This window comes from Phallusia mammillata, chromosome 7 (assembly GCF_965637545.1).
Source record: "Phallusia mammillata chromosome 7, kaPhaMamm4.hap1.1, whole genome shotgun sequence".
NCBI lineage: Eukaryota > Metazoa > Chordata > Ascidiacea > Phlebobranchia > Ascidiidae > Phallusia > Phallusia mammillata.
In genome coordinates, this window is record NC_137258.1 from 22,045,958 (window position 1) to 22,070,033 (window position 24,076).

General features: G+C 37.0%; 2 non-coding genes and 2 pseudogenes across 2 annotated transcripts; all 4 read right to left on the bottom strand.

The window, feature by feature from the left end:
- Positions 1 to 4,394: 4,394 nt before the first annotated feature.
- LOC145239084 (uncharacterized) lies at positions 4,395 to 7,453 on the bottom strand (annotated as a pseudogene).
- A 4,918-nt stretch (positions 7,454 to 12,371) lies between these two features.
- Trnas-gga (transfer RNA serine (anticodon GGA)) lies at positions 12,372 to 12,445 on the bottom strand. The gene has a single exon. It is a non-coding gene; the product is annotated as a tRNA-Ser (tRNA).
- A 2,955-nt stretch (positions 12,446 to 15,400) lies between these two features.
- On the bottom strand, positions 15,401 to 23,823 carry LOC145239085 (uncharacterized; annotated as a pseudogene).
- On the bottom strand, positions 17,424 to 17,497 carry Trnas-gga (transfer RNA serine (anticodon GGA)). Its single transcript has one exon. It is a non-coding gene; the product is annotated as a tRNA-Ser (tRNA).
- Positions 23,824 to 24,076: the final 253 nt, after the last annotated feature.

Sequence of the window (24,076 nt, forward strand, 5' to 3'; positions counted from 1 at the left end):
TCGGCGCTTTAAAAGTGACGTTGCATATCCAAATAAGGGCATTCATTCCATTGATATTAAATGAGTTTATTTAAATGAGTTCAAGTGCAAAACGGATTTTACAAATAGTACGAACAACCATCGGTACGCATACACTTTTTTAGCGATATTCTATGGACAAAATCTGGATAGAAATATTTATTCCGATGACAGTAATTTAAAGTTGTAACATACAATTTTTGAAACTATAAATTGCAAAAACTACCAAGAAACATTTTGAAAATACGAAGTACGAAAATCAATTTTACGAAATAATGCAACATTCTATTTTGTTACGAGGTGTAAAATTGGGTAACCTGGGCTTTGTAAAGTTAATGTCGACATCTGATCTTGGCTGAGCTGGAATAAAACTTTCATTGCCAGTCACAAACGAGTTCCTCGACCCCTTCTTCCTGTATATTTAACAAATATAGCCTATGTTTCCCTACAGTTTGTTAAAGTTAAATGTATTAATCCCACAGCAACGTTAGAGGTTTGGTACTGGTGTCAGTAAGAAAACTATGGTCAAATCAAAAGCACTACAAAACTTAGCTTAGACTATTTAAAACGTTCAGCTTAAATTCTGCTGGATTATTATTAATATTACTTTACATCAGTTTTTTGGACCAATCCTGGCCCCACAAGAGGTGGGTGCAGCCGGTGCGCTACACTAGAGCACATAACAGTCTAAGGTTCCCTATCTTATTGGTTCTAAGAATATCTATTGTTTCTGTTTCTGTAAAGCTGAACCATTTTGGTGTAATTGCTCAGTTTTGTATTTTGGCTTTCTCTTTTCATATAAATGAGGGCCAATCGAGTTATGGCCAGTCTTCAAATGGGGGCAAAAAATGTCAAGCAACAACACATGTTTTCCCCTCCAGGGCTCTGGATCAAGATAAACAACCTTGATTATACTTAGTATATCTCTACACCGCCCAGATGCAGTGATGGAAGAACCACCACTTTTCAGCGGAACGATCTGGTTTTTATCCCGAAATATTACCCTCAATTATAACTAAGCAACAGAAATAAAAACCGGAATCGAAGACTACGTCAAAAAACTATACACGGATCAGTTTATAAGTTTAATGAGGAAAAACGGCCAAAATAGACATAAAAGCGACATACTTTATTATTCAAACTTTCGGCAAATACATGCTATCATCATTGATTTTGCGTCAATTAGGGCCGTTGAGAGTACGAACCATACTCAGGTTTCTAGCAGAAAGCTGTTCCGACAATATTTTTTACCCGTTTGGCTTTTTTACCACTGCCAAGATGTCATTTGAGCGTCCTATATCATTTTCATATACCGTTGTTAAATTTTATCCCTATGTTCTTTTGACCAAAGGTGTGTCTAATTTTTGACGTAATCTTCACTAAGATAATCTACCTTAGTTGTGGAGAATTCATGGTACGGTCTCTTGAAGTTGCTGAGATATTTTGCGAACTTCCAAGCTTGTAAATGTGTTCTTCATGCTTGCACTTTCTAACAGAGGCGCTGTAAGCTTCGTTGTACGTTTTCAGTGTGCTGCATTGACAGTAAAACACAAGAAACTTTAATTCTTACGTGTTGGGCAATTTATGCAAATAGGGCATATGTCGTATCCAGAAATTAAAAAAATAATAATGTGGCGGAATTGGGAAAACGCACAATTGCACAAAAGCCTTAAACGTTCAAATTACAACTTAAAAGGGGTTTACAAATTATGCAACTGCACCAGTCATCTAAATCGTACTCTGTGTTAACACTTTTAACATTTGGTCTTATTTTGGTTGGAGTGAAGAAAATGTTCGTTGTATTGTTTTTCGTGTCATCCAAAGCCGAATCCAACATCGTAATGTTATAAGTAAGGCGATTATTTTTTGACCTAAACAACGAAAAAAATTTGACCTACAAATTGATAATTTTGACATATTTTGACTTTAAAAAACAATTCAAGTAGTTAAATTACGCATTATTGTTCAAAAAGTTAAAATATGGCTTGGCTAATCTAACTAGAGCGAAAGAATGTGCAAAAGTCTAACAGAAGGGCAAAAATCTGAACACAGACCTAACTTATTCTGAAAAGGGAATGAGCTAATTAAAAATCATTGCCAAAAAACTGCAGCTAAGACACAACGAAAATTATTCAATACATTTGTCTAAACGAAAGATACATGAAGTATCTAAAACAAAACCGAAGCTAGAGCTGCACCTAATCTCCAGCTGCCGTAAAATGACTTGGGACCTACCAAAACTTTGCACGTTTTGAGGTGTGTTGAGCATCACGCCATATCAACCTAATTATTTCACTCACTTGATGATTTATGATTCGCAATAATTAGGCAATGGGCCAATTATAACAGTATAAAGTAGGCTACAAGATGTAAAACGAATAGTTTGCTGGCAGTGCAACCTCTACAAAACCACGACAATGCAGTTTGTAAACGATTTTACCTTTGTAAAAAATTTTGACTTTGTAAAAAATTTTGACAAAATTTTGACTTTTTTTGACAAGTCAAAAAATAATCGCCCTAGTTATAAGTAACGTAAATAATGTTTCATTGAATTCTAAGTTTAAAGGCATCACTATCAATCGGAGCTGTTGTCCAAGTGTCAACAAGAAAATGAGTTTTGTAAAGCCACCTTCGGCTGATTCAAGGCGTTTACTATCTTCTAATTTAGATGAAAAACGTTTATGTAATTATTAGAAATGTATGACTAAAAATGTATTAGGTTGCAGTTTACATTGATATTTTTTACATTTAATGTATTTAGTACAAATGGTTACGTACGTATTTTCAAACAAAAATTCAGTTTGATTATAGTAGGTTTATAAATACCACACTTTCCTCTGTCGTCGCTTTTATTTAATTGGTTTGCTTTACTCTGTAAATCGGAAATTATACGTGTCTTTTGTGATTTAATAGGGTAAATTACTGATAAGTAACTGACTTTAAAGCAGGTTACACCTGCGCGCAACTGATCTTAGTACCCAGAATAAGTTTCCACGCTTATTTAAATATCTGGCATGACAATACGCACAGTTTGACATTGGATGAGCTACACCAGTGGTTCCCAACCTTTATTGACGAATTTCTCACTTAACAAAGAAAAACGTTCTCATACCTCCCCAATAGACAACATAGTTGATGCTAAACCATACAAAGAAATTAAAAAATGGGTCCTTGATTAACTTCACAGGTTACATGTCCAGAACTAAAGTGTCTATTTACAAACCACATGTATTAGTAAATTCCTCCCCTCAACTTTCAAAATTATCCAAGGGTGGAATTCTACCCCGGTTGGGAACCATTAAGTTACACTATCCTTTTGAAGATAAGCCACACAATCAAACAAATTAGCTCATATTGTGTGCCTTTTATGGTACTTCAACGTCTAACATTGTCTTTTGTTTCATTTTTACTGCAAGTTTACTGGCTTTTTTCTATTACTTTTGCTGTGAAAACGTACCTGCTGCGTTGCGAAGAACTTACAGCCTTTTCAGAAGATGGCCTTGAAGGCGTAGAGTAACTTCGCAATCTTTCAAACGTATGCTCATATGTCCTTTGCTTGTAACCTCTCATATAGATGCTGTAACCGTCGTTGTTTGTTGTGAACTTGTCAGACACGAAAATTACATCAATTTGTCTTAGCTTTCCTCTCTTTTCCAGCACACGAAACACGTAAAGACGCCGGTTGTCCAAGCTGTAATACTTGTTATCTCGAATGCAGACACGAATTTTTGGAAAATCTGATGCTTTCATTAAACCTCTTTCGATTTTCTTTATAGCCTCATTGACACTTCCACCATGCGTGAATGTATGTCCAATGGTGTCTTGAGTGAATCTAATTTCGCTTGGAGCTAACCGTATTTCATTATTACCGATATACGCCATTTCCAAAACATAAAATCATCTGCAATCTTTTCTGACTAGATGTGATCCAACTTTGAACAGTCGTAGGTAAATGAATCCTCAGCTAAAAACCGCCCACCATCAGATACAAAGTTTTCTTATTAAATCGTCATAGACCACTTATGTGTAAAGAGGGGGTATGACGTTTTTCCTGTTGTCAGTGTGAAGATCGCTTCAGTCCAGAACAAGCTTTTGCATATGGTGGGCCAAGACAAAAAACATAACGAATAATCTGTCAGTTTAATGTTAAAACCGGTAGTACCGGTTTCGTTTTAGGAAATATCCATGTCACTATTTGGTGGTGAAACTGGCGTTTAAAACATTTTATATTGTGTTATGACGTTATAGGTTATGATAAACGCCAGTTATGAAAGTTAAGTACTTTCGTAAAAGATAAACTTACCAATACTACGTGTAGTGCATTGTAGAAGTCACATTTAAAACTGACGTTACACTTTATAACGTTTAGCCACTGATTATTGTGCGATGTTTACAGCACCCTGCGCCAACGAACAGTCGGTGATACTTTGGTTTCGCGTTTGGGACTTCCTCAATTTTTCACGTGATTTTTCGTGACGCGACAACCATTCAGGTTCACCGGAGGTTGGACACTTAACTGTGACGTTTGCAACCTTTGACAAAGCAACTCCATTACGTTAATAGCATATTTTTTACTGCGTCATGACAATAGTTGCGACACCACTTCGAAGAAATAATATTTCTCTAGTAATTGTTAAGCAAGCAACTGGAATTTCTACACAATGGAAATAAGACCACTACGAAAATAGTAAAATGGCAAAAGCTGTGTCAAACAGCTCTTAGTAGTAAAAAAATATGCAACTTTATAAAGCTTGAATGTGCAATGCGCAACATGGAAAAACAAAGCCTACAAAATAATGCAACTACAGCACTTTTTTGGTTTGTTGTCAATCAACTTGTCAAAATGAGTCACATGTGTTCTTGGCTCTGAAGCCGTTGGGTCGATGTCAACTATATATGAATTCTTCAAATTCCTGCTAAAAACAGGAAAAATGTGTTTTATTCATTTGCCAAACTTGTTGCATTTGTCGAACAGTTTAGATCAGAGTAACCTTGATTGTTTGAAATTCTTTTTTGTTAAGTTTACATAGACTTAACGCGGCTATTATATACTGCGTCTTTAATACTTTTGTTGAATTTATAATATGAAATACCTTGAACGTGAAGAACTCACAGGCGTTCTTATAGCTTTTTCACTTAAAGGTACTGAAATGCTTCGCAATCTTTCAAACGTGTGCTTGTAGGTTCTTTGCTTGCGACCTCTCACATTGATGCTGTAACCGTCATTTTTCGTCGTAAACTTATCAGAGTGTGGAACTCGAACTACATCAATTTGTCTCAGTTTTCCTCTCTTTTCCAGCACACGAAACACGTAAAGACGCCGGTTGTCCAAGCTGTAATACTTGTTATCCCGAATACAGACACGAATTTTCGGAAAATCTGATGCTTTCATGAAACCACTTTCGATTTTCTTTATAGCCTCATTGACACTTCCGCCTTTTGTGAATGTCTGTCCAATGGTGTCTTGAGTGAATCTGATTTCACTTGGAGCTAACCGCATTTCATTATTACTTATAGACGCCATTTCCATGCAATCAGCTGCAATCTGGCTTTTTTGACTGGCTGACACCCAACTTTGAACAGTCGTAGTTAATTTCAGTGCTATCAAAATAGAACTACTAATGAGGCATATTGTGACGTTCTTCCTATCGTAATGTTGTGTGATTTACCCAATCCAAAGTACATAGTTTTGTCATAGACAACTTATGTGCAATGAGTTATTGCGTGACGTTTTTCCAATACGGTTTCGACTTTCCAAGTCGATATTGTCCCGTTTATGATTTTGGGTAGTAATAAGAATGATATTTGAAGCAGTAGCCCTCACGCAGAGAAGATGCCATTGAATTGTAAAGTCAAACTACTTTCGACATCACAAAAGAAAATATGAATTATATAGAGACCTTGATTCACACCGAGTATTATTCAAGAAATAGACATTGACAACCAAATAAATATTTACTTGAATAATTTAACAAAAAGCAAATCATGGTGTGTTTAAAAATCGTGTTTATCTTTCTACTGGCACTGCATAATTATCTCAATAGGACATCATAGCAATTATACTTTAGAACGTCCTACCACATACTAAACAACGGTGTAATATCCTCGACGAATGGCATTGTACATTTTATAACTTATTTTGCAATTTTGGGTGCACTTGGAGCATCGGTGATTTGTTTGTTGCTTTTAGATAGAAGATACCAGGCTAATGCAAGAACTCCAAGCCCGGCCATTAGCTTGACTTTGAATGACCAACCGCCAGAGTCACTGCTGTCTTTGCGAGAGGAGCCGTCATCTTGATTAACATAATACTCATCATGATGGACTTTGTAATCAAAGTGACACGTTTGGTAACTTTGGTAAAGTTCTGAGTCATTGTAGTAATAGTTTACGTCATAGTGGCAAAGTGTTTCGTCACAAGCCCTTGCTGACGAAACATTCCCCGTTTGTACTGGTATCTCAGGCTGTGATGATGTTTTCGGTTTCGTTGACGTGTTGCCTTGGTTACTCCTGAAGGACGAGTTTCCATAGTTACGGTCGTTGGCGGAAGATTTTTCAGATCGGTTTTGAGATCTAAAATGTATAAAAAAAATTCGGTAATCATTATAGGGAGCAAAACTTGGGTATTGCATGATAAAGATACAGTTATTCGTTTGTAAAATTGAATTTTGTCTTTTCATTCGGTCAATTTGACAATAAATGGACAGAGCTGTCGCATTTTACGTTGCAGTTAGTTGCGTACTTTTAATAAACGTTGAAAATAAAATAACAAGTGGAAATGAAAGCAAGACAGGCTACAAAAACAAATATCTTCACAACAGTATATTGCAGTTATAGCCTTATTGTTTACTTCATTGCACATTCAAACACTTGGCGGTAGAAAAATGCATTCGGAATAAAACTTAGGAAATATTTAGCTTTGTGGGCAGGAACTTGACCGAATGGTCTGGCGCGCCTGACCTACATACAGACATAAAAAAACTGATCGTGATTCGTCCCCGGGAGTGTCCTGGGTTCGAACCCCGTGATAAAAAGCAATATTTAGCTTAGTGTTAAATTGAACTAACCTGGTACGGGTTTTGAATGTGTGAAGTTTTGTATGCTCTCCTCGAACTTGAACAGACTGTCCGTCGTTTTTTGTTGACCATTTAAACTCGGGTAAGTGATTTACGAAACGAACAGGGATGCTGTTTATTTTGCCTTGCTTTTGTAAAACACGAAACACGTAAAGTCGTCTGTTGTCCGCGCTGTAATACTTTTCGTCGATTCTTGCGACTTTAATAGGTTTTATATCTTCAACCTTTAAGTCGCCGCAGCCAATTTTATTGATCAGATCATTTATAGGTTCTCCATTTTGGAAGTTTGCAGCTATGGTGTCCTGGCTAAACCGTATTTCGGACGGCGCTAGGCAGCACACATTGTCACCGGCTACCATTATTTCTTCTTTGCAATCGATCTATTTTTGCTACACCCGCTTTTGGATTTAAAATTGACAAAACGTTTTAACATGTTAAATAAGTCACAAGTTTATATTGTGTGCATTGCAAGTAAACAGGACAAAAACACAAACGATCAAAGAATGCCAGGCACTTTCCTTTTCGACACAATTGTTTTGCTAAAAACTCAATTGCCAGTGCTATCTGCTTCCTAAACGTCAAACCACATACAGCATGTATTCTTTTGCTGCTTTAATTGAATGAGACATAAGGCAATGCAGATTGCGCGATACATGCGGAACAAATGTAGCTGTAAGTCTGTAAGGGAACAAGACCAACAACAACTAAATGCCATGCGATACTAATGTTTTGCAGTGGTATTAAATTAAGAAGCTACTGCTTAATAATTAATAAATGGTGTTTGTTTTGTTGACACAGACACCACGAGTCGATAAAAGTTCTTCAAACAAAACAACATTTTCTATTTGCTTGTCAGTCAAATGTACACATATGCTTAGGGCAGTGGTTCCCAACCTATTTCGACAACTTCCTTCCCTAACAATTTAAAACATTTTCATTTCTCCCAAATATACTACATAGTAGATGCTAAATCATTAGAAGATTTTTTATCAATTTCGCGGGTCATATTCCCAGAGCTTAAGTGTCTGTTTACAAACCACATGTAAAAAAATCCTCCCCTCAAGTTTTAAAATTCCTCCCCGGTTGGAAACCATTGCTTTAGGGGAACTCTCTTCGTAAGATACGGTGGGTGAATTTACAAATTTACTTCGAATAGTTGAGGTTAGATAACACACTTTAGTGTTCTAAACGCCATTCAAATAACAAGCAGCAACAAACAAGTGCATTAAAATCACCAAACATGCCAAAGTAATCTGATGGCGAAATTTCTGTAATTTATCTCCCAATTGAAAAAACGACTTTCTGGCAATAACATAACGGTTTTTATTTTTATTTTGATCACTACATTACATTTCTGCATCGGTCCAGCTTAAAACCGGCAGCAATAAAGTAAGCTATCATACATGGTCCTTTACTGCCACCTAGGCCCAGACTCAAAATGACAAAGTTCTTCCAAAACACGTCAACCACTGAAAGACTTGAATTGTAGAAAGCGAAACCCTTCAAACCGTTTAGCCACTGATTATTGTGCGCTGGTTACAACACCCTGCGCCAGCAAACTCTCGGTGATACTTTGGTTTCGCGATTGGGACTTCCGCAAGTTGCTGCGTGATCTGTTATGACGCGACTGTCATTTAGGTTCACCGAAGGTTGGGCGTTTTAACTGTGACGTTTCTAGCCTTTAACAAAATACATCTATTCCATGGTTTGTGTATTTTGGGAATTTGCAGAAACAATATTTGTCATTCTTTGCTACTAGTATACTACAGAGCAGGTTTAAGCAACTTAGGTTTACACAATGGTGAATAACACTATTATGATAAATGTAACGAAATGGTGAAAAGTTGTGTCACAAACTTATGGTAGTAGAAAAAACATACAAAATTGTTCAATAAAGCTTGAATATACAATGAGCAACATAAAAAAACAAGCCTACAAAATAACGCAGCTACACCAGTTGTCTGGTTCTTTGTCCATTGTGTCATATTGAATCACGCTTGGCCTTGGTTTTGTGAGAGTGAAGTCAACATTTGACCTTGGCTCGGTAGGAGTGATGTCAACATTTGACCTTGACTCCGAAACAGGTGAATCGACGTCCGATTCCAAGCTTTCCATATCAACCACAATTGAATTTGCCGCATTCATGCTTGAAATTGAAGAAATATTATACTTTTATGTGATGCCAAAATCTTATACCTTTGTTAAAAGAATGTAGTTTACCTTTGTAAAGTTATATGATACAATAGTATGGCTACAAGCGTAGGCTTTTTTTTAGAATTTGTCACATTTTGCGCGACTTAAAATCTACTTTTTTGTAGAGTATTTTTTGTAGAATATATGTTAATGTAGTTAAAAGACATTTTTTTCGCAAAAGTGACAAAAGTAACAAAACACAGACAAAACATTTTGACTTTTCAAAATAATCCATTATCCTGATGAAGGTGTATTGTACGGCACGTCAAAACGTCTAATATGTCTTGCAGCAACAGCTAAAATACAAAACATACCTTGGAAGTGAATAACTTGCAGGTCTTGTGGCCAGTTCACTGAAAGGTGCTGAAATACTTCGTAATGTGTCAAACGTATGATCGTAGGTCTCGTAGTGGCGTCCTCTCACATCGATACTGTATCCGTCGTTGTTTGTTGTAAACTTGTCAATGTATGTGACCCTAACAACACCAATTTGTCTTAGCTTTCCTCTCTTTTCCAGCACACGAAACACGTAAAGACGCCGGTTGTCCAAGCTGTAATACTTGTTATCCCGAATACAGACACGAATTTTCGGAAAATCTGATGCTTTCATTAAACCTCTTTCGATTTTCTTTATAGCCTCATTGACACTTCCGCCTTTTGTGAATGTCTGTCCAATGGTGTCTTGAGTGAATCTGATTTCACTTGGAGCTAACCGTATTTCTTTATTGCTGGTATACGCCATTTCCGAGATGTGCAACCAACTGCAATCTGATTTTTCTGACTGGCTGACACCCAACTTTGAACAGTCTTAGATAATTTCAGCGCTATCAAAATAGAACTACTAATAAGGCATATTGTGACGTTTTTTCTATGGTAATGTTGTGTGATTCACCTATCCATAGTACAGTTTTGTCATCGGCAACTTATGTGTAATGAGTTATTGCGTGACGTTTTCCCAATATGGTTTCGACTTTCCAAGTCAAGATTGTCCCGTTTATGATTTTGGGTAGTAATAAGAATGATATTTGAAGCAGTAGCCCTCATGCAGAGAAGATGCCATTGAATTGTAAAGTCAAACTACTTTCGACATCACAAAAAAAATATGAATTACATGGAGACTGATTCACACTAAGAACTATTCGAGAAAGAGACATTGACAACCTAATAAATATTTGCTTGAATAATTTAACAAAAAGCAAATCATGGTATGATTAAAAATCGTCCACTCTGGGTCCGCAAGACACTTTGCCGGAATATAAAACTCTGAAAGCACAACTTTCCAAATTAAAAAAAAAAACACTTGCCGGGAACAATTGCTTGCAGTTGAAAGCTACCACTATTTCTTTGCGTTATTCGAGGAAAACAATGGTTAAATGAAGTGAATGTGTTTTACTATTATCTATTATTTGTCACAAATTAAACAACGGTATAAAATTCTCGACGAATGACCTCCCACATTTTACAATCGCTTTCGCTGTTTTTGCTGCACTTGGAGCATAAGTGGTGATTTGTTTCTTTAGTTTATCATATAAGATACCAGGCTGAAGCGAGACCGCCAATCCCGAAAATTAGCTTGACCTTTAATGGCCAACCAGTCACTGTATTTACGCGAAGAGCCGTCATCTCGATTAACATAATAGTCATCATGATGGACTTAAGTAATCGCAATGATGGTAACTTTGGTAAAGTGCTGAGTCATTGTAGTAATAGTTAACGTCATAGTGGTAAAATGCATCGTCATATGACCTTGATGACGACAGAATCGCGTTTACTGGTATTTCGGGCAGCGATGTTGTTTCCAGGTTCGTTGACGTGTTGTCTTGGTAACTCCCGAGGGACGCTACGGGTCTTTGGCGGGACTTTTTTCAGATCGTTTTTGACATCTGATATACAAAACATACAATTCTTGAGTTAAGCAAGGTGCTCTGATCAAACACTAGGGCGAAACTTTTGTATTCCATGATAAAGATACAGATAAAAATTAGGTTTGGTCTCCATTATCGATCAATTTGACACTAGACGAATTCAGTCATTCTTTTTTAATAAATGTAAAAATAAAAACATACGTCGAAATAAAAATAAGTTAGGCTTCAACGAGCAACAACAAAAGAACCAAATTAACCTGCTGCGCTTACATGTATATTTCCAATCCCTTTTTTGCATCACCTTCGTTAAGTCTCCCCGAAGAAAACAATTAGCAAATCGGCTGGTTCCGTCGAGCATCTTATTCCCTGCTTTATTACGATCGATTGCGAGATCTCAGATGGTAGTTCGCTGTGGAAGGTGCTGCTTGTCTTCGACAGGGCGTCTGATCTAAAAAAAACCTACGGCAGTTTTTTGCTCTTTTGTATGTGACCAAGTTATCTAGTTCGTTTGGTATGATACAAAGCGGTTAAAAGCAGGCCACTGAGGTAAAGCAAAAACAAAAACACACTGAGGTAAAGCAAGCAGCAAAAAATATAAATGACAAGTGTAATTTGTTTATAGGGGAACAGCTGAATTTCTGGTAAATGTGAGGTCGCGGGGGTGTTTTAGTTATTTAGGGATCGTATTGCCTAAAATAGGTGCAATATAACTTTTTTTGAAAAAGAACGAGCGTGACAAAGACTTGATGTCGTGTAATTATTCTTCCTGTGCTTTTGGACCTCGATGGCAAATTGATCTCAAGGCGATTACGGTGCTTACCCGGGCATCAAAATAATTTAGTCTGTCAGCGCTTCTGGTGTTGTTAATGTTTACTGACGTAGTAGGAATGAACAGGGAGTTGCATGTAGTAGGCATTAGAATGAAACAATTTGATCACCTCGAGTTTATAAGTGTCTTTACAATTTGAAAAAACGCAATTCATGATATAGTGTGGTAGCCCGACATCGGTACGTGCTGCGAGTGATAGCTTGCAGGATTGATTGTTACGAAGAAGGGGGCTTTAATTAATGCGAGGTAAAGGGAATGTTTTTCTTTATTATTTAAGTTTAAGACATCCCGTGTCTTATTATAGTACGCCAGGCTCATTAAAGGCGTTATACAGAACCAGGCCAGTCTTCCAAGCATTCCCATATGGCAAGGCTCAGACTAAAAAAATCTAGCCAGTGGTGGGACTCGAACCCACGACAGGAGTCTTTCCGGGACTCGCGCTCTACCAACTGAGCTACACAGGCTGTGTTTTATATAAATATAATGTCGTCAGTTTTAAATCGAGCTAGAGAAAAAGGTAAAGGCAACGATTCACATTATGGGAAATTTTGTTTTAGTTAAAGTAAGGAAAACACCACCACTACTACCATCCCCCGCAGGAGTTGTTAGTATTGGGAGAAACTGTTGTCCAAAGTAGTCACTGCAGGCTTGTGATAGTTTCGTTCCAAAACACCCAGTGTTGTTCGCAGTTTGACTGGTCGTTGATACAAACCCAAGGTATTTTGGATGCGTCGATCGCTGAATTTGCTGCAAACCTATGAAAATCTAAAACCCTTGCTTGTTAAAACGCTTGAAAGTACAAAACAGTAGATAGTTTACCTTTTTCAGGCAATAAACTGTTGTGCCACATCCAGTAATGATAATACATGTTAACAAGCATTGATGACGCCATGTTAGTCATGTAAAAATATATTCAGTGGTTGTCAAACGCACATCTACCAGTTTTTGTTGCCATGCGTTATGTCGTTTTTTTATTAGTTTGGTCTTTTCATGTTGTTACTAAGTGTTGTCAAGGGAGTGTCAAAAAAAAAGAACCCACGCATCCGACAACAAACCACCGAAGGAGGTATTCGAACTCATGACCCCTTTTATAAAATAGCCTTAATAATTTTATTTTTTGTGTAGTGTTAAAAGTTTTTTTTTACCATTTGGTTGCATTGCCCTGTTTTTGTTAGACTAGAAGTATATTTTTGTCATTTGCTTGCATTATTCTGTTTTATTAGATTAGAAGTATATTTTTTTAACCTTGTTATTTGAAATCGTATTTTAGAAACAACATACCTTTGTTGCAAAGCATATGAAGAGTTATCTTGCAATGTGTCAAACGTATGATCGTAGGTCTCGTAGTGGCGTCCTCTCACATCGATACTGTATCCGTCGTTGTTTGTTGTAAACTTTTTAGACGAAATATGTGAGACACAAATTACATCAATTTTGCGTAGTTTTCCTCTCTTTTCCAGCACACGAAACACGTAAAGACGCCGGTTGTCCAAACTGTAATACTTTTTATCCTTAACGCAGACACGAATTTTTGGAAAAACTGATGCTTTCATTGAACCCCTTTCTATTTTCCTAATAGCCTCATTGACACTTCCGCCTTTTTTGAATTCGCGTCTTATGCTGTCTTGAGTGAACCTGATTTCACTTGGAGCTAAGCGCATTGTATTGTTACCGGTATGCGACATTTCTGAGATTAAAAACCCAGCTACAAACCTTTTCTGACCAGCTAGCATCCAACTTATAACACTTATAGGCAACCTATGTGCAATAAGGCGTGGTGTGACGTATTTACTATTTTAATTTTGTGTGGTGCATTCATCGGTAAAAATGTTTAGTCATAGGCAACCTATGTGCAATAAGGCGTGGTGTGACGTATTTACTATTTCAATTTTGTGTGGTGCATTCATCGATGAAACGGTTTGGTCATAGACAACATACGTAATGAGGCATAATGTGAAGTTGCTTTTAATACAGTTTCGACTTTTGTAGTGACAAGCTCGGAAATTTTTTTCTTTATCTGGTATAGTTGAAAGTAATATGAATGACACTTAAGTCGTCGTTTGTACGCGGAGAAGATCGGAATTGTAAATGTAAATTGTAATTTGTAAAATTTTGTAATCTTTTTTTCGAATTGTAATTTTTTACTACACCATGACAAGAAAATATGAGTTATAGCCTATGCAGTGGTGAGATTTAGCCGGTTCGCACCGGTTCTATAGATCCGTCACGCGTAATTTTATGAGATCAGCGAGCGGTTAGCATTACTGGTTACTCTCAATGGAAATATAACTTTTTGTAACAGAACCGGTTGAAAAATTTGACTTTTGTGATATAACCGACTGACAAAAAATTTCAATCTCACCACTGGCTATATGGAAACTTTACTTTGCATTAACACGTATTTAGTAAAGGGACATTGACAACCAAACCCATATTTATTTGAAAAAAATCAATTAAGAAGCAAATTGAGATGTGTTTGAAAGTCGTCCACTCTGGGTTCTATAAGCACAACGTTCCCAAAATTGCAAAAAAAAATTATATTAAGGGGGAACAATTGTTGGTCAAAAAACAACAGTGTTAGCAAGTAAATGAGTTTTACAAGAATTACTTTTTTCCCTATTTTTTTCATAGATTTCTAGTGCCAATGTACTAATCTCATCAGAGACATCGTAGAATTTAACATCGTATCACATACTTAACAGCGACGCAAAAACCTTGACGAATTGCCTCGCACATTTTACAATCTCTTGAGCAGTTTTTGCTGCAATCGGGACGTAAATGGTGATTTGTTCTTTCCTTTATCATAGAAGATACCAGGCCAAAGCAAGGCTACCAAACGCGACTATTAGCATGTCCAATGGTGTCTTGAGTGAATCTGATTTCGCTTGGTGCTAACCGTATTTCATTATTACCGATATACGCCATTTCCAAAACATAAAATCATCTGCAATCTTTTCTGACTAGATGTGATCCAATTTTGAACAGTCGTAGGTAAATGAATCCTCAGCTAAAAACCGCCCACCATCAGATACAAAGTTTTCTTATTAAATCGTCATAGACCACTTATGTGTAAAGAGGGGGTATGACGTTTTTCCTGTTGTCAGTGTGAAGATCGCTTCAGTCCAGAACAAGCTTTTGCATATGGTGGGCCAAGACAAAAAACATAACGAATAATCTGTCAGTTTAATGTTAAAACCGGTAGTACCGGTTTCGTTTTAGGAAATATCCATGTCACTATTTGGTGGTGAAACTGGCGTTTAAAACATTTTATATTGTGTTATGACGTTATAGGTTATGATAAACGCCAGTTATGAAAGTTAAGTACTTTCGTAAAAGATAAACTTACCAATACTACGTGTAGTGCATTGTAGAAGTCACATTTAAAACTGACGTTACACTTTATAACGTTTAGCCACTGATTATTGTGCGATGTTTACAGCACCCTGCGCCAACGAACAGTCGGTGATACTTTGGTTTCGCGTTTGGGACTTCCTCAATTTTTCACGTGATTTTTCGTGACGCGACAACCATTCAGGTTCACCGGAGGTTGGACACTTAACTGTGACGTTTGCAACCTTTGACAAAGCAACTCCATTACGATGATAGCATATCTTTTACTACGCCATGACAATAGTTGCGACACCACTTCGAAGAAATAATATTTCTCTAGTAATTGTTAAGCAAGCAACTGGAATTTCTACACAATGGAAATAAGACCACTACGAAAATAGTAAAATGGCAAAAGCTGTGTCAAAAAGCTCTTAGTAGTAAAAAAATATGCAACTCAATAAAGCTTGAATGTGCAATGCGCAACATGGAAAAACAAAGCCTACAAAATAATGCAACTACAGCACTTTTTTGGTTTGTTGTCAATCAACTTGTCAAAATGAGTCACATGTGTTCTTGGCTGTGAAGCCGTTGGGTAGATGTCAACTATATATGAATTCTTCAAATTCCTGCTAAAAATAGGAAAAATGTGTTTTATTCACATGCCAAACTTGTTGCAGTGGTCGAACAGTTTAGATCAGAGTAACCTTGATTGTTTGAAATTCTTTTTTGTTAAGTTCACATAGACTTTACGCGGCTATTACATACTGCGTCTTTAATACTTTTGTTAATGTTATAAAATAAAATACCTTGAACGTGAAGAACTCACAGGCGTTCTTATAGCTTTTGCACTTTCGGGCAGCGATGTTGTTTCCAGGTTCGTTGACGTGTTGTCGTGGTAACTCCCGAGGGACGCTACGGGTCTTTGGCGGGACTTTTTTCAGATCGTTTTTGACATCTGAATACAAAAAATACAATTCTTGAGTTTAAGCAAGGTGCTCTGACCAAACACTAGGGCAAAACATTTGTTTTACATGATAAAGATACAGATAAAATTAGGTTTTGTCTCCATTATCGATTAATTGGACATTATACGATTTTAGCTATTCTGTTTTAAGCTGTATGTAGCGTATTTTAATAAACGCAAAAAATAAAGAAAAAATACGTCGAAATAAAAATAAGTTAGGCTTCAACGAGCAAAAGAACCACATTAACCTGCTGTGCTTACATGTATAATTCTAACCCCTTTTTGCATCACCTTCGTTAAGTCTCCCCGAAACAAACAGTTAGCAAATCGGCTGGTTCCGTCGAGCATCTTATTCCCTGTATTACGATCGATTGCGAGATCTCAGATGGTAGTTCGCTGTGGAAGGTGCTGCAGCACAAGCATGCTTGTCTTCGACAGGGCGTCTGATCTAAAAAAAAAATCCTACGGCAGTTTTTTGCTCTTTTGTATGTGACCAAGTTATCTAGTTCGTTTGGTATGATACAAAGCGGTTAAAAGCAGGCAACAAAAACACACTGATATAAAACAAGAAGCAAACAAGATATAAATGACAAGTGTAATTTGTATATATGGGAACAGGTGAATTTGTTTGGTTTCTGGTAAATGTGAGGTCGCGGGGGTGTTTCATTTAGGGGTCGTATTGCCTAAAATAGGTGCAATTTAACTTTTTTTGAAAAAGAACGAGCGTGACAAAGACTTGATGTCGTGTAATTATTCTTCCTGTGCTTTTGGACCTCGATGGCAAATTGATCTCAAGTCGATTACGGTGCTTACCCGGGCATCAAAATAATTATGTCTGTCATCCTTTCTGGTGTTGTTAATGTGTACTGACGAAATAGGTGTAAACAAGGAGTTACATGTGGTAGGCATTAGAATGAAACAATTTGATCACCTCGAGTTTATAAGTGTCTTTACAATTAAAAAAAACGCAATTCATGATATAGTGTGGTAGCCCGACATCGGTAAGTGCTGCGAGTGATAGCTTGCAGGATTGATTGTTACAAAGAAGGGGGCTTTAATTAATGCCAGGTAAAGGAAATGTTTTTCTTTATTATTAAGACCGGTCTCCCAAGCATTCCCATATGGCAAGGCTCAGACTAGAAAAATATAGCCAGTGGTGGGATTCGAACCCACGACAGGAGTCTTTCCGGGACTCGCGCTCTACCAACTGAGCTACACAGGCTGTGTTTTTTGTGTAAATATAATGTCGCCAGTTTTAAATCGAGCGAGAGAAAAAGGTAAAGGCAACGATTCACATTATGGGAAATTTTGTTTTAGTTAAAGTAAGGAAAACACCACCACTACTACCATCCCCCGCAGGAGTTGTTAGTATTGGGAGAAACTGTTGTCCAAAGTAGTCACTGCAGGCTTGTGATAGTTTCGTTCCAAAACACCCAGTGTTGTTCGCAGTTTGACTGGTCGTTGATACAAACCCAAGGTATTTTAGATGCGTCGATCGCTGAATTTGCTGCAAACCTATGAAAATCTAAAACCTCTGCTTGTTAAAACGCTTGAAAATACAAAACAGTAGATAGTTTACCTTTTTCAGGCAATAAACTGTTGTGCCACATCCAGTAATGATAATACATGTTAACAAACATTGATGACGCCATGTTAGTCATGTAAAAATATATTCAGTGGTTGTCAAACGCACATCTACCGGTTTTTGTTGCCATGCGTTATGTCGTTGTTTATTAGTTTGGTCTTTTCATGTTGTTACTAAGTGTTGCCAAGGGAGTGCCAAAAAAAGAACCCATGCATCCGACAAAAAAACACCGAAGGAGGTATTCGAACTCTTGACCCCTTTTATAAAATAGCCTTAATAATTTTATTTTTTGTGTAGTGTTAAAAGTTTTTTTTACCATTTGGTTGCATTGCCCTGTTTTATTAGATTAGAAGTATATTTTTTAACCTTGTTATTTGAAATCTTATCTTAGAAACAACATACCTTTGTTGTAAAGCATATGAAGAGTTATCTTGCAAAGTTTTAAACGTATGGGCGTAGGTCTCGGACTGGCGACCTCTCACATAGATGCTGTAACCGTCGTTGTTTGTTGTAAATTTGTCAATGTAGGTGACCAAAGTCACATAAATTTGTCTTAGCAACCCTCTCTTTTCCAGCACACGAAACATGTAAAGACGCCGGTTGTCTAAACTGTAATACTTGCTACCCTGAACGCAGACTCGAATGTTTCGAAAACCTGATGCTTTCATTAAACCTCTTTCGATTTCCCTAATAGCTTTATTGACACTTCCACCACGCGTGAATGTCTGTCCTATGTTGTCTTGAGTGAATCTGATTTTACTTGGAGCTAAGCGCATTGTATTGTTACAGGTATGCGACATTTCTAAGATTAAAAACCCAGCTACAAACCTTTTCTGACCAGCTAGCATCCAACTTATAACACTTATATAGGCAACCTATGCGCAATAAGGCGTGGTGTGACGTATTTACTATTTTAATTTTGTGTGGTGCATTCATCGGTAAAAATGTTTAGTCATAGACAACCTATGTGGAATAGAGCATAGTGTGACGTTTTTACTATTTTAATTTTGTGTGGTGCATTCATCGGTAAAAATGTTTAGTCATAGACAACCTATGTGGAATAGAGCATAGTGTGACGTTTTTACTATTTTAATTTTGTGTGGTGCATTCATCGGTAAAAATGTTTAGCCTATGTGGAATAGAGCATAGTGTGACGTTTTTACTATTTTAATTTTGTGTGGTGCATTCATCGGTAAAAATGTTTAGTCATAGACAACCTATGTGGAAAAGAGCATAGTGTGACGTTTTTACTATTTTAATTTTGTGTGGTGCATTCATCGGTAAAAATGTTTAGTCATAGACAACCTATGTTGAATAGAGCATAGTGTGACGTTTTTACTATTTTAATTTTGTGTGGTGCATTCATCGGTAAAAAATGTTTGGTCATAGACAACCTATGTGGAATAGAGCATAGTGTGACGTTTTTACTATTTTAATTTTGTGCGGTGCATCCATCGATAAAACGGTTTGGTCATAGACAACATACGTAACGAGGCATAATGTGAAGTTTTTTCTTATACAGTTTCGACTTTTGTAGTGGTAAGCTCAAAAATTTCCGGTTCTATAGATCCGTCTCGCGTAATGTTATGAGATCAGCGAACCGGTTAGCATTACTGGTTACTGTCAATGGAAATATAAACTTTTGTAACAGAACCGGTTTTAAAATTTGACTTTTGTGATATAACCGACTGCCATAAAATTTCAATCTCACCACTGGCTATATGGAGACTTTACTTTGCATTGACACGTATTTAGGCAAGGGACATTGACAACTAAACCCCTATTTATTTGAATAAATCAACTAAGAAGCAAATTAAGATGTGTTTTAAAGTCGTCCACACTGGGTTCTATAAGCACAACATTTCCAAAGTTGCAAAAACAGACTTACTTTTAGGAGGAACAATAGTTGGTCAAAAGAACAAAAACAACATTTTTAGCAAGTAAATGAGTTTTACAAGACTTAATTTTTATGTTTTTTCATAGATTTCTAGTGCCAATGTACTAATCTCATTAAAGACATCGTAGAATTTAACATCGTATTACATACTTAACAGCGATGCAAAAACCTTGACGAATAATTGTCTCGCACATTTTACAATCTCTTGAGCAGTTTTTGCTACAATCGGGACGTAAATGGTAATTTGTTCTTTACTTTATCGTAGAAGATAACAGGCTAAAGCAAGGCCACCAAGCGCGACCATTAGCATGGTTTTGAACAACCAACCACTAGAGTCACTGTTGTCTTTACGGAGTGAACGGTCATATTGTTTATCGGAATGGTAATAGTAAGGGGCTTCGTAATGGTGTTGTGACTTTCGGTAACTATGGTAAGGTGCTGAGTCATTGTAGTAAAATTTCGTTAGAGCAAGAAGTTTCACCTCGTAGAGTCACATTTCTGGTCTCAAACAGTATTTGCCAACGAAATGACTTTAACTGACACTTGATTACGTAGGTCGCCCATATACAAATGCATATTAGGCTCGGAATGTCTTTTTATTTGATCGTAACATTGGCTTAGCGATGTATGCATTTGTATATGGGCGACCTACGTAAACAAGTGTCAGTTAAAGTCATTTCGTTGGCAAATACTGTTTGAGACCAGAAATGTGACTTTACAAACTGAAACTTCTTGCTCTAACGTACATCTGTGCCAATTTATAGAAAAATATTAGGCTCGGAAGGTCTTTTTATTTGTTTCGTAACATTGGACTATGTACTGTGTATGCATTTGTATATATGCGACTTATGTAAACGAGTATCGGGTAAAGTCATTTCATTGGAAAATACTGTTTGAAACCAGAAATGTGACTTTACAAGCTCAAACGTTTTCTCCCATACCTCAAAATGTCGATTTGTACGTACCTTGACCACTCTCTATGGTTTAAAAAAATAAAAATGAAAAAATATATTTGGAAATTGTACGCAGTGGTGCGTAACGCTTATTAACAATTTTCGCACTTACCATTTCGGCGAAATGATGATGGTTCCAAACTGCAGTACTTGTTTGTTCCATAATTCCATGACGGCAGTGTCACCGTTTCTTTACTTTCCAAACGTTGCGATGACGTTTCCGGTCTCGTTGACGTGTTGCCTTGGTAACTCACGAGGGACGCGTTTCCATAGTCACGGTCGTTGGCGGCAGATATTTTAGATCGGTTTTGAGATCTAAAATAAAAAATACAGCTCTTTCGGTAAGCACTAAAGGGAACAAAGCTTTCTAATTAGATGGTAAAGATACAGTTATTCGTTTGTAAAAATGAGTTTTGTCTTTTCTTTCGGTTACTTGGACAATAAATGAACACAAGCGTCGCATTTCACGCTTCAGTTAGTTGCGTACTTTTAATAAACGTGGAAAATGAAATAACAAGATAGGCCACAACAAATTTATTATCTTCAAAACAGTGTACAGTATTGCAGTTGTACCCTAATTGTTTGCTTTGGTGAACATTCAAACACTTACCTGGGCCGGGTTTTGAAGGTATGAGGCAGCGTATGTATTCCTCTTACTTTAACAGACCGCCCTCTGTTTTTTGTTGTCCGTTTTATGTTAGGTAAGTGATTTACCAGACGAACAGGGATGCTGTTGATTTGCCTTGCTTTTGTAAAACACGAAACGCATACAGTCGCCTATTGTCTGCGCTGTAATACTTCCCGGCGATTCTTGCGACTTTAATAGGTTTTATATCTTCAACCTTTAAGTAACCGCAACCAATTTCATTTCGGACGGGGCCAGGTAGCACACATTGTCACCAACTACCATTATACCTTCTTTGCAATCAAACTATGTTTGCTACACCCGCCTTTGAAATAAAAGTTGTCAAAAAGTTTAAACATGTCACATATGTCACAATTTTAATGTTGTGCATTACAAGTAAGCAAAACAAAAAGAAAAACTATCAAAGAATGCCAGGCACTTTCCTTTTGGACACACACAGTTGCCGAATAAAAACTTGGCAGTGCTATCTGTTTCCTAAACGTCAAACCACATACAATGTATCCTTTTACTGATTTGATTTAATGAGACATAAGGCAATGCAGATTGTGCGAATCCATGCAAAACAAAATCTAACTGTAAGCCTGTAGGGAAACAACACCTGCAACTAACTAAATGCCATGCGATACTGCACTTTTCAGTGGTATTAAAGAAGCTAGACTGCTTAATAATTAATAAGTAGTATTTGTTTGGCTGGCACAGACACCACGAGTCGATAAAAGTTCTTCAAACAAAACAACATTTTCTATTTGCTTGTCAGTACATATTTTCTTAGGGCAGTGGTTCCCAACCTTTTCGATAAATTCCTACCTTAACAATACAAACCATTTTCATTTCTCCCTAACATATTACATAGTAAATGGTAACTTTAATCTTTGCATTGCATTTCTGCATCGGTTTCCAGATTAAAACCGGCAGCAACAAAGTAAGCTATCATGCATGGCCCTTTACTGCCACCCAGGCCCTGACTCAAAATTACAAAGTTCTTTCAACACGTCAACCACTGAGAGACTTGAATTGTAGAAAGCGAAACCTTTCAAACCGTTTAGCCACTGATTATTGTGCGCTGGTTACAACACCCTGCGCCAGCAAATTCTCGGTGATACTTTGGTTTCGCGATTGGAACTTCCGCAAGCTGCTGCGTGATCTGTTATGACGCGACTGCCATTCAGGTTCACCGATGTTGGGCGCTTTAACTGTGACGTTTTAGCCTTTAACAAAAGACATCTATTCCATGGTTTGTGTATTTTGGGAACTTGCAGAAACAATATTTGTCATTCATGGTTACCAATATGCTATAGAGCAGGTTTAGGCAACTCAAGTTTAAACAGTGGTAAATAAGACCATTAAATGTAACGAAAAAAACTACTAAAATGGTAAAAGTTGTGTCAAAAACTGATGATAGTATCAAAAACATAAAAAAATTTGCAATAAAGCTTGAATATACAATGCGCAAGTACATAGCAAAAAAAATGCCTACAAAATAATGCAACTACACCAGTTGTCTGGCTCGTTGTCCGTTGTGTCATATTGAACCACTCTTGGCCTTGGTTTTGTGAGAGTGAAGTCAACATTTGACCTTGGCTCGGTAGGAGTGATGTCAACATTTGACCTTGACTCCGAAACAGGTGAATCGACGTCCGATTCCATACTTTCCATATCAACCACAACTGAATTTGCCGCATTCATGCTTGAAAATGAAGAAATATTATACTTTTATGGGATGCCAAAATCTTATACCTTTGTTAAAAGAATATAGTTTACCTTTGTAAAGTTATATGATACAATAGTATGGCTACAAGCGTAGGCTTTTTTTATCAGAATTTGTCACATTTTGCGCGACTTAAAATCGACTTTTTTGTAGAGTATTCTGTTAATGTAGTCAAAAAAACATTTTTTTTCACAAAAGAGACAAAAGTAACAAAACACAGACAAAACATTTTGACTTTTCAAAATAATCCATTATCCTGATGAAGGTATATTGTACGGCACGTCAAAACGTCTAATATGTCTTGCAGCAACAGCTAAAATACAAAACATACCTTGGAAGTGAATAACTTGCAGGTCTTGTGGCCAGTTCACTGAAAGGTGCTGAAATACTTCGTAATGTGTCAAACGTATGATCGTAGATCTCGTAGTGGCGTCCTCTCACATCGATACTGTATCCGTCGTTGTTTGTTGTAAACTTGTCAATGTATGTGACCCTAACAACACCAATTTGTCTTAGCTTTCCTCTCTTTTCCAGCACACGAAACACGTAAAGACGCCGGTTGTCCAAGCTGTAATACTTGTTATCCCGAATACAGACACGAATTTTCGGAAAATCTGATGCTTTCATTAAACCTCTTTCGATTTTCTTTATAGCCTCATTGACACTTCCGCCTTTTGTGAATGTATGTCCAATGGTGTCTTGAGTGAATCTGATTTCACTTGGAGCTAACCGTATTTCTTTATTGCTGGTATACGCCATTTCCGAGATGTGCAACCAACTGCAATCTGATTTTTCTGACTGGCTGACACCCAACTTTGAACAGTCTTAGATAATTTCAGCGCTATCAAAATAGAACTACTAATAAGGCATATTGTGACGTTTTTTCTATGGTAATGTTGTGTGATTCACCTATCCATAGTACAGTTTTGTTATCGGCAACTTATGTGTAATGAGTTATTGCGTGACGTTTTCCCAATATGGTTTCGACTTTCCAAGTCAAGATTGTCCCGTT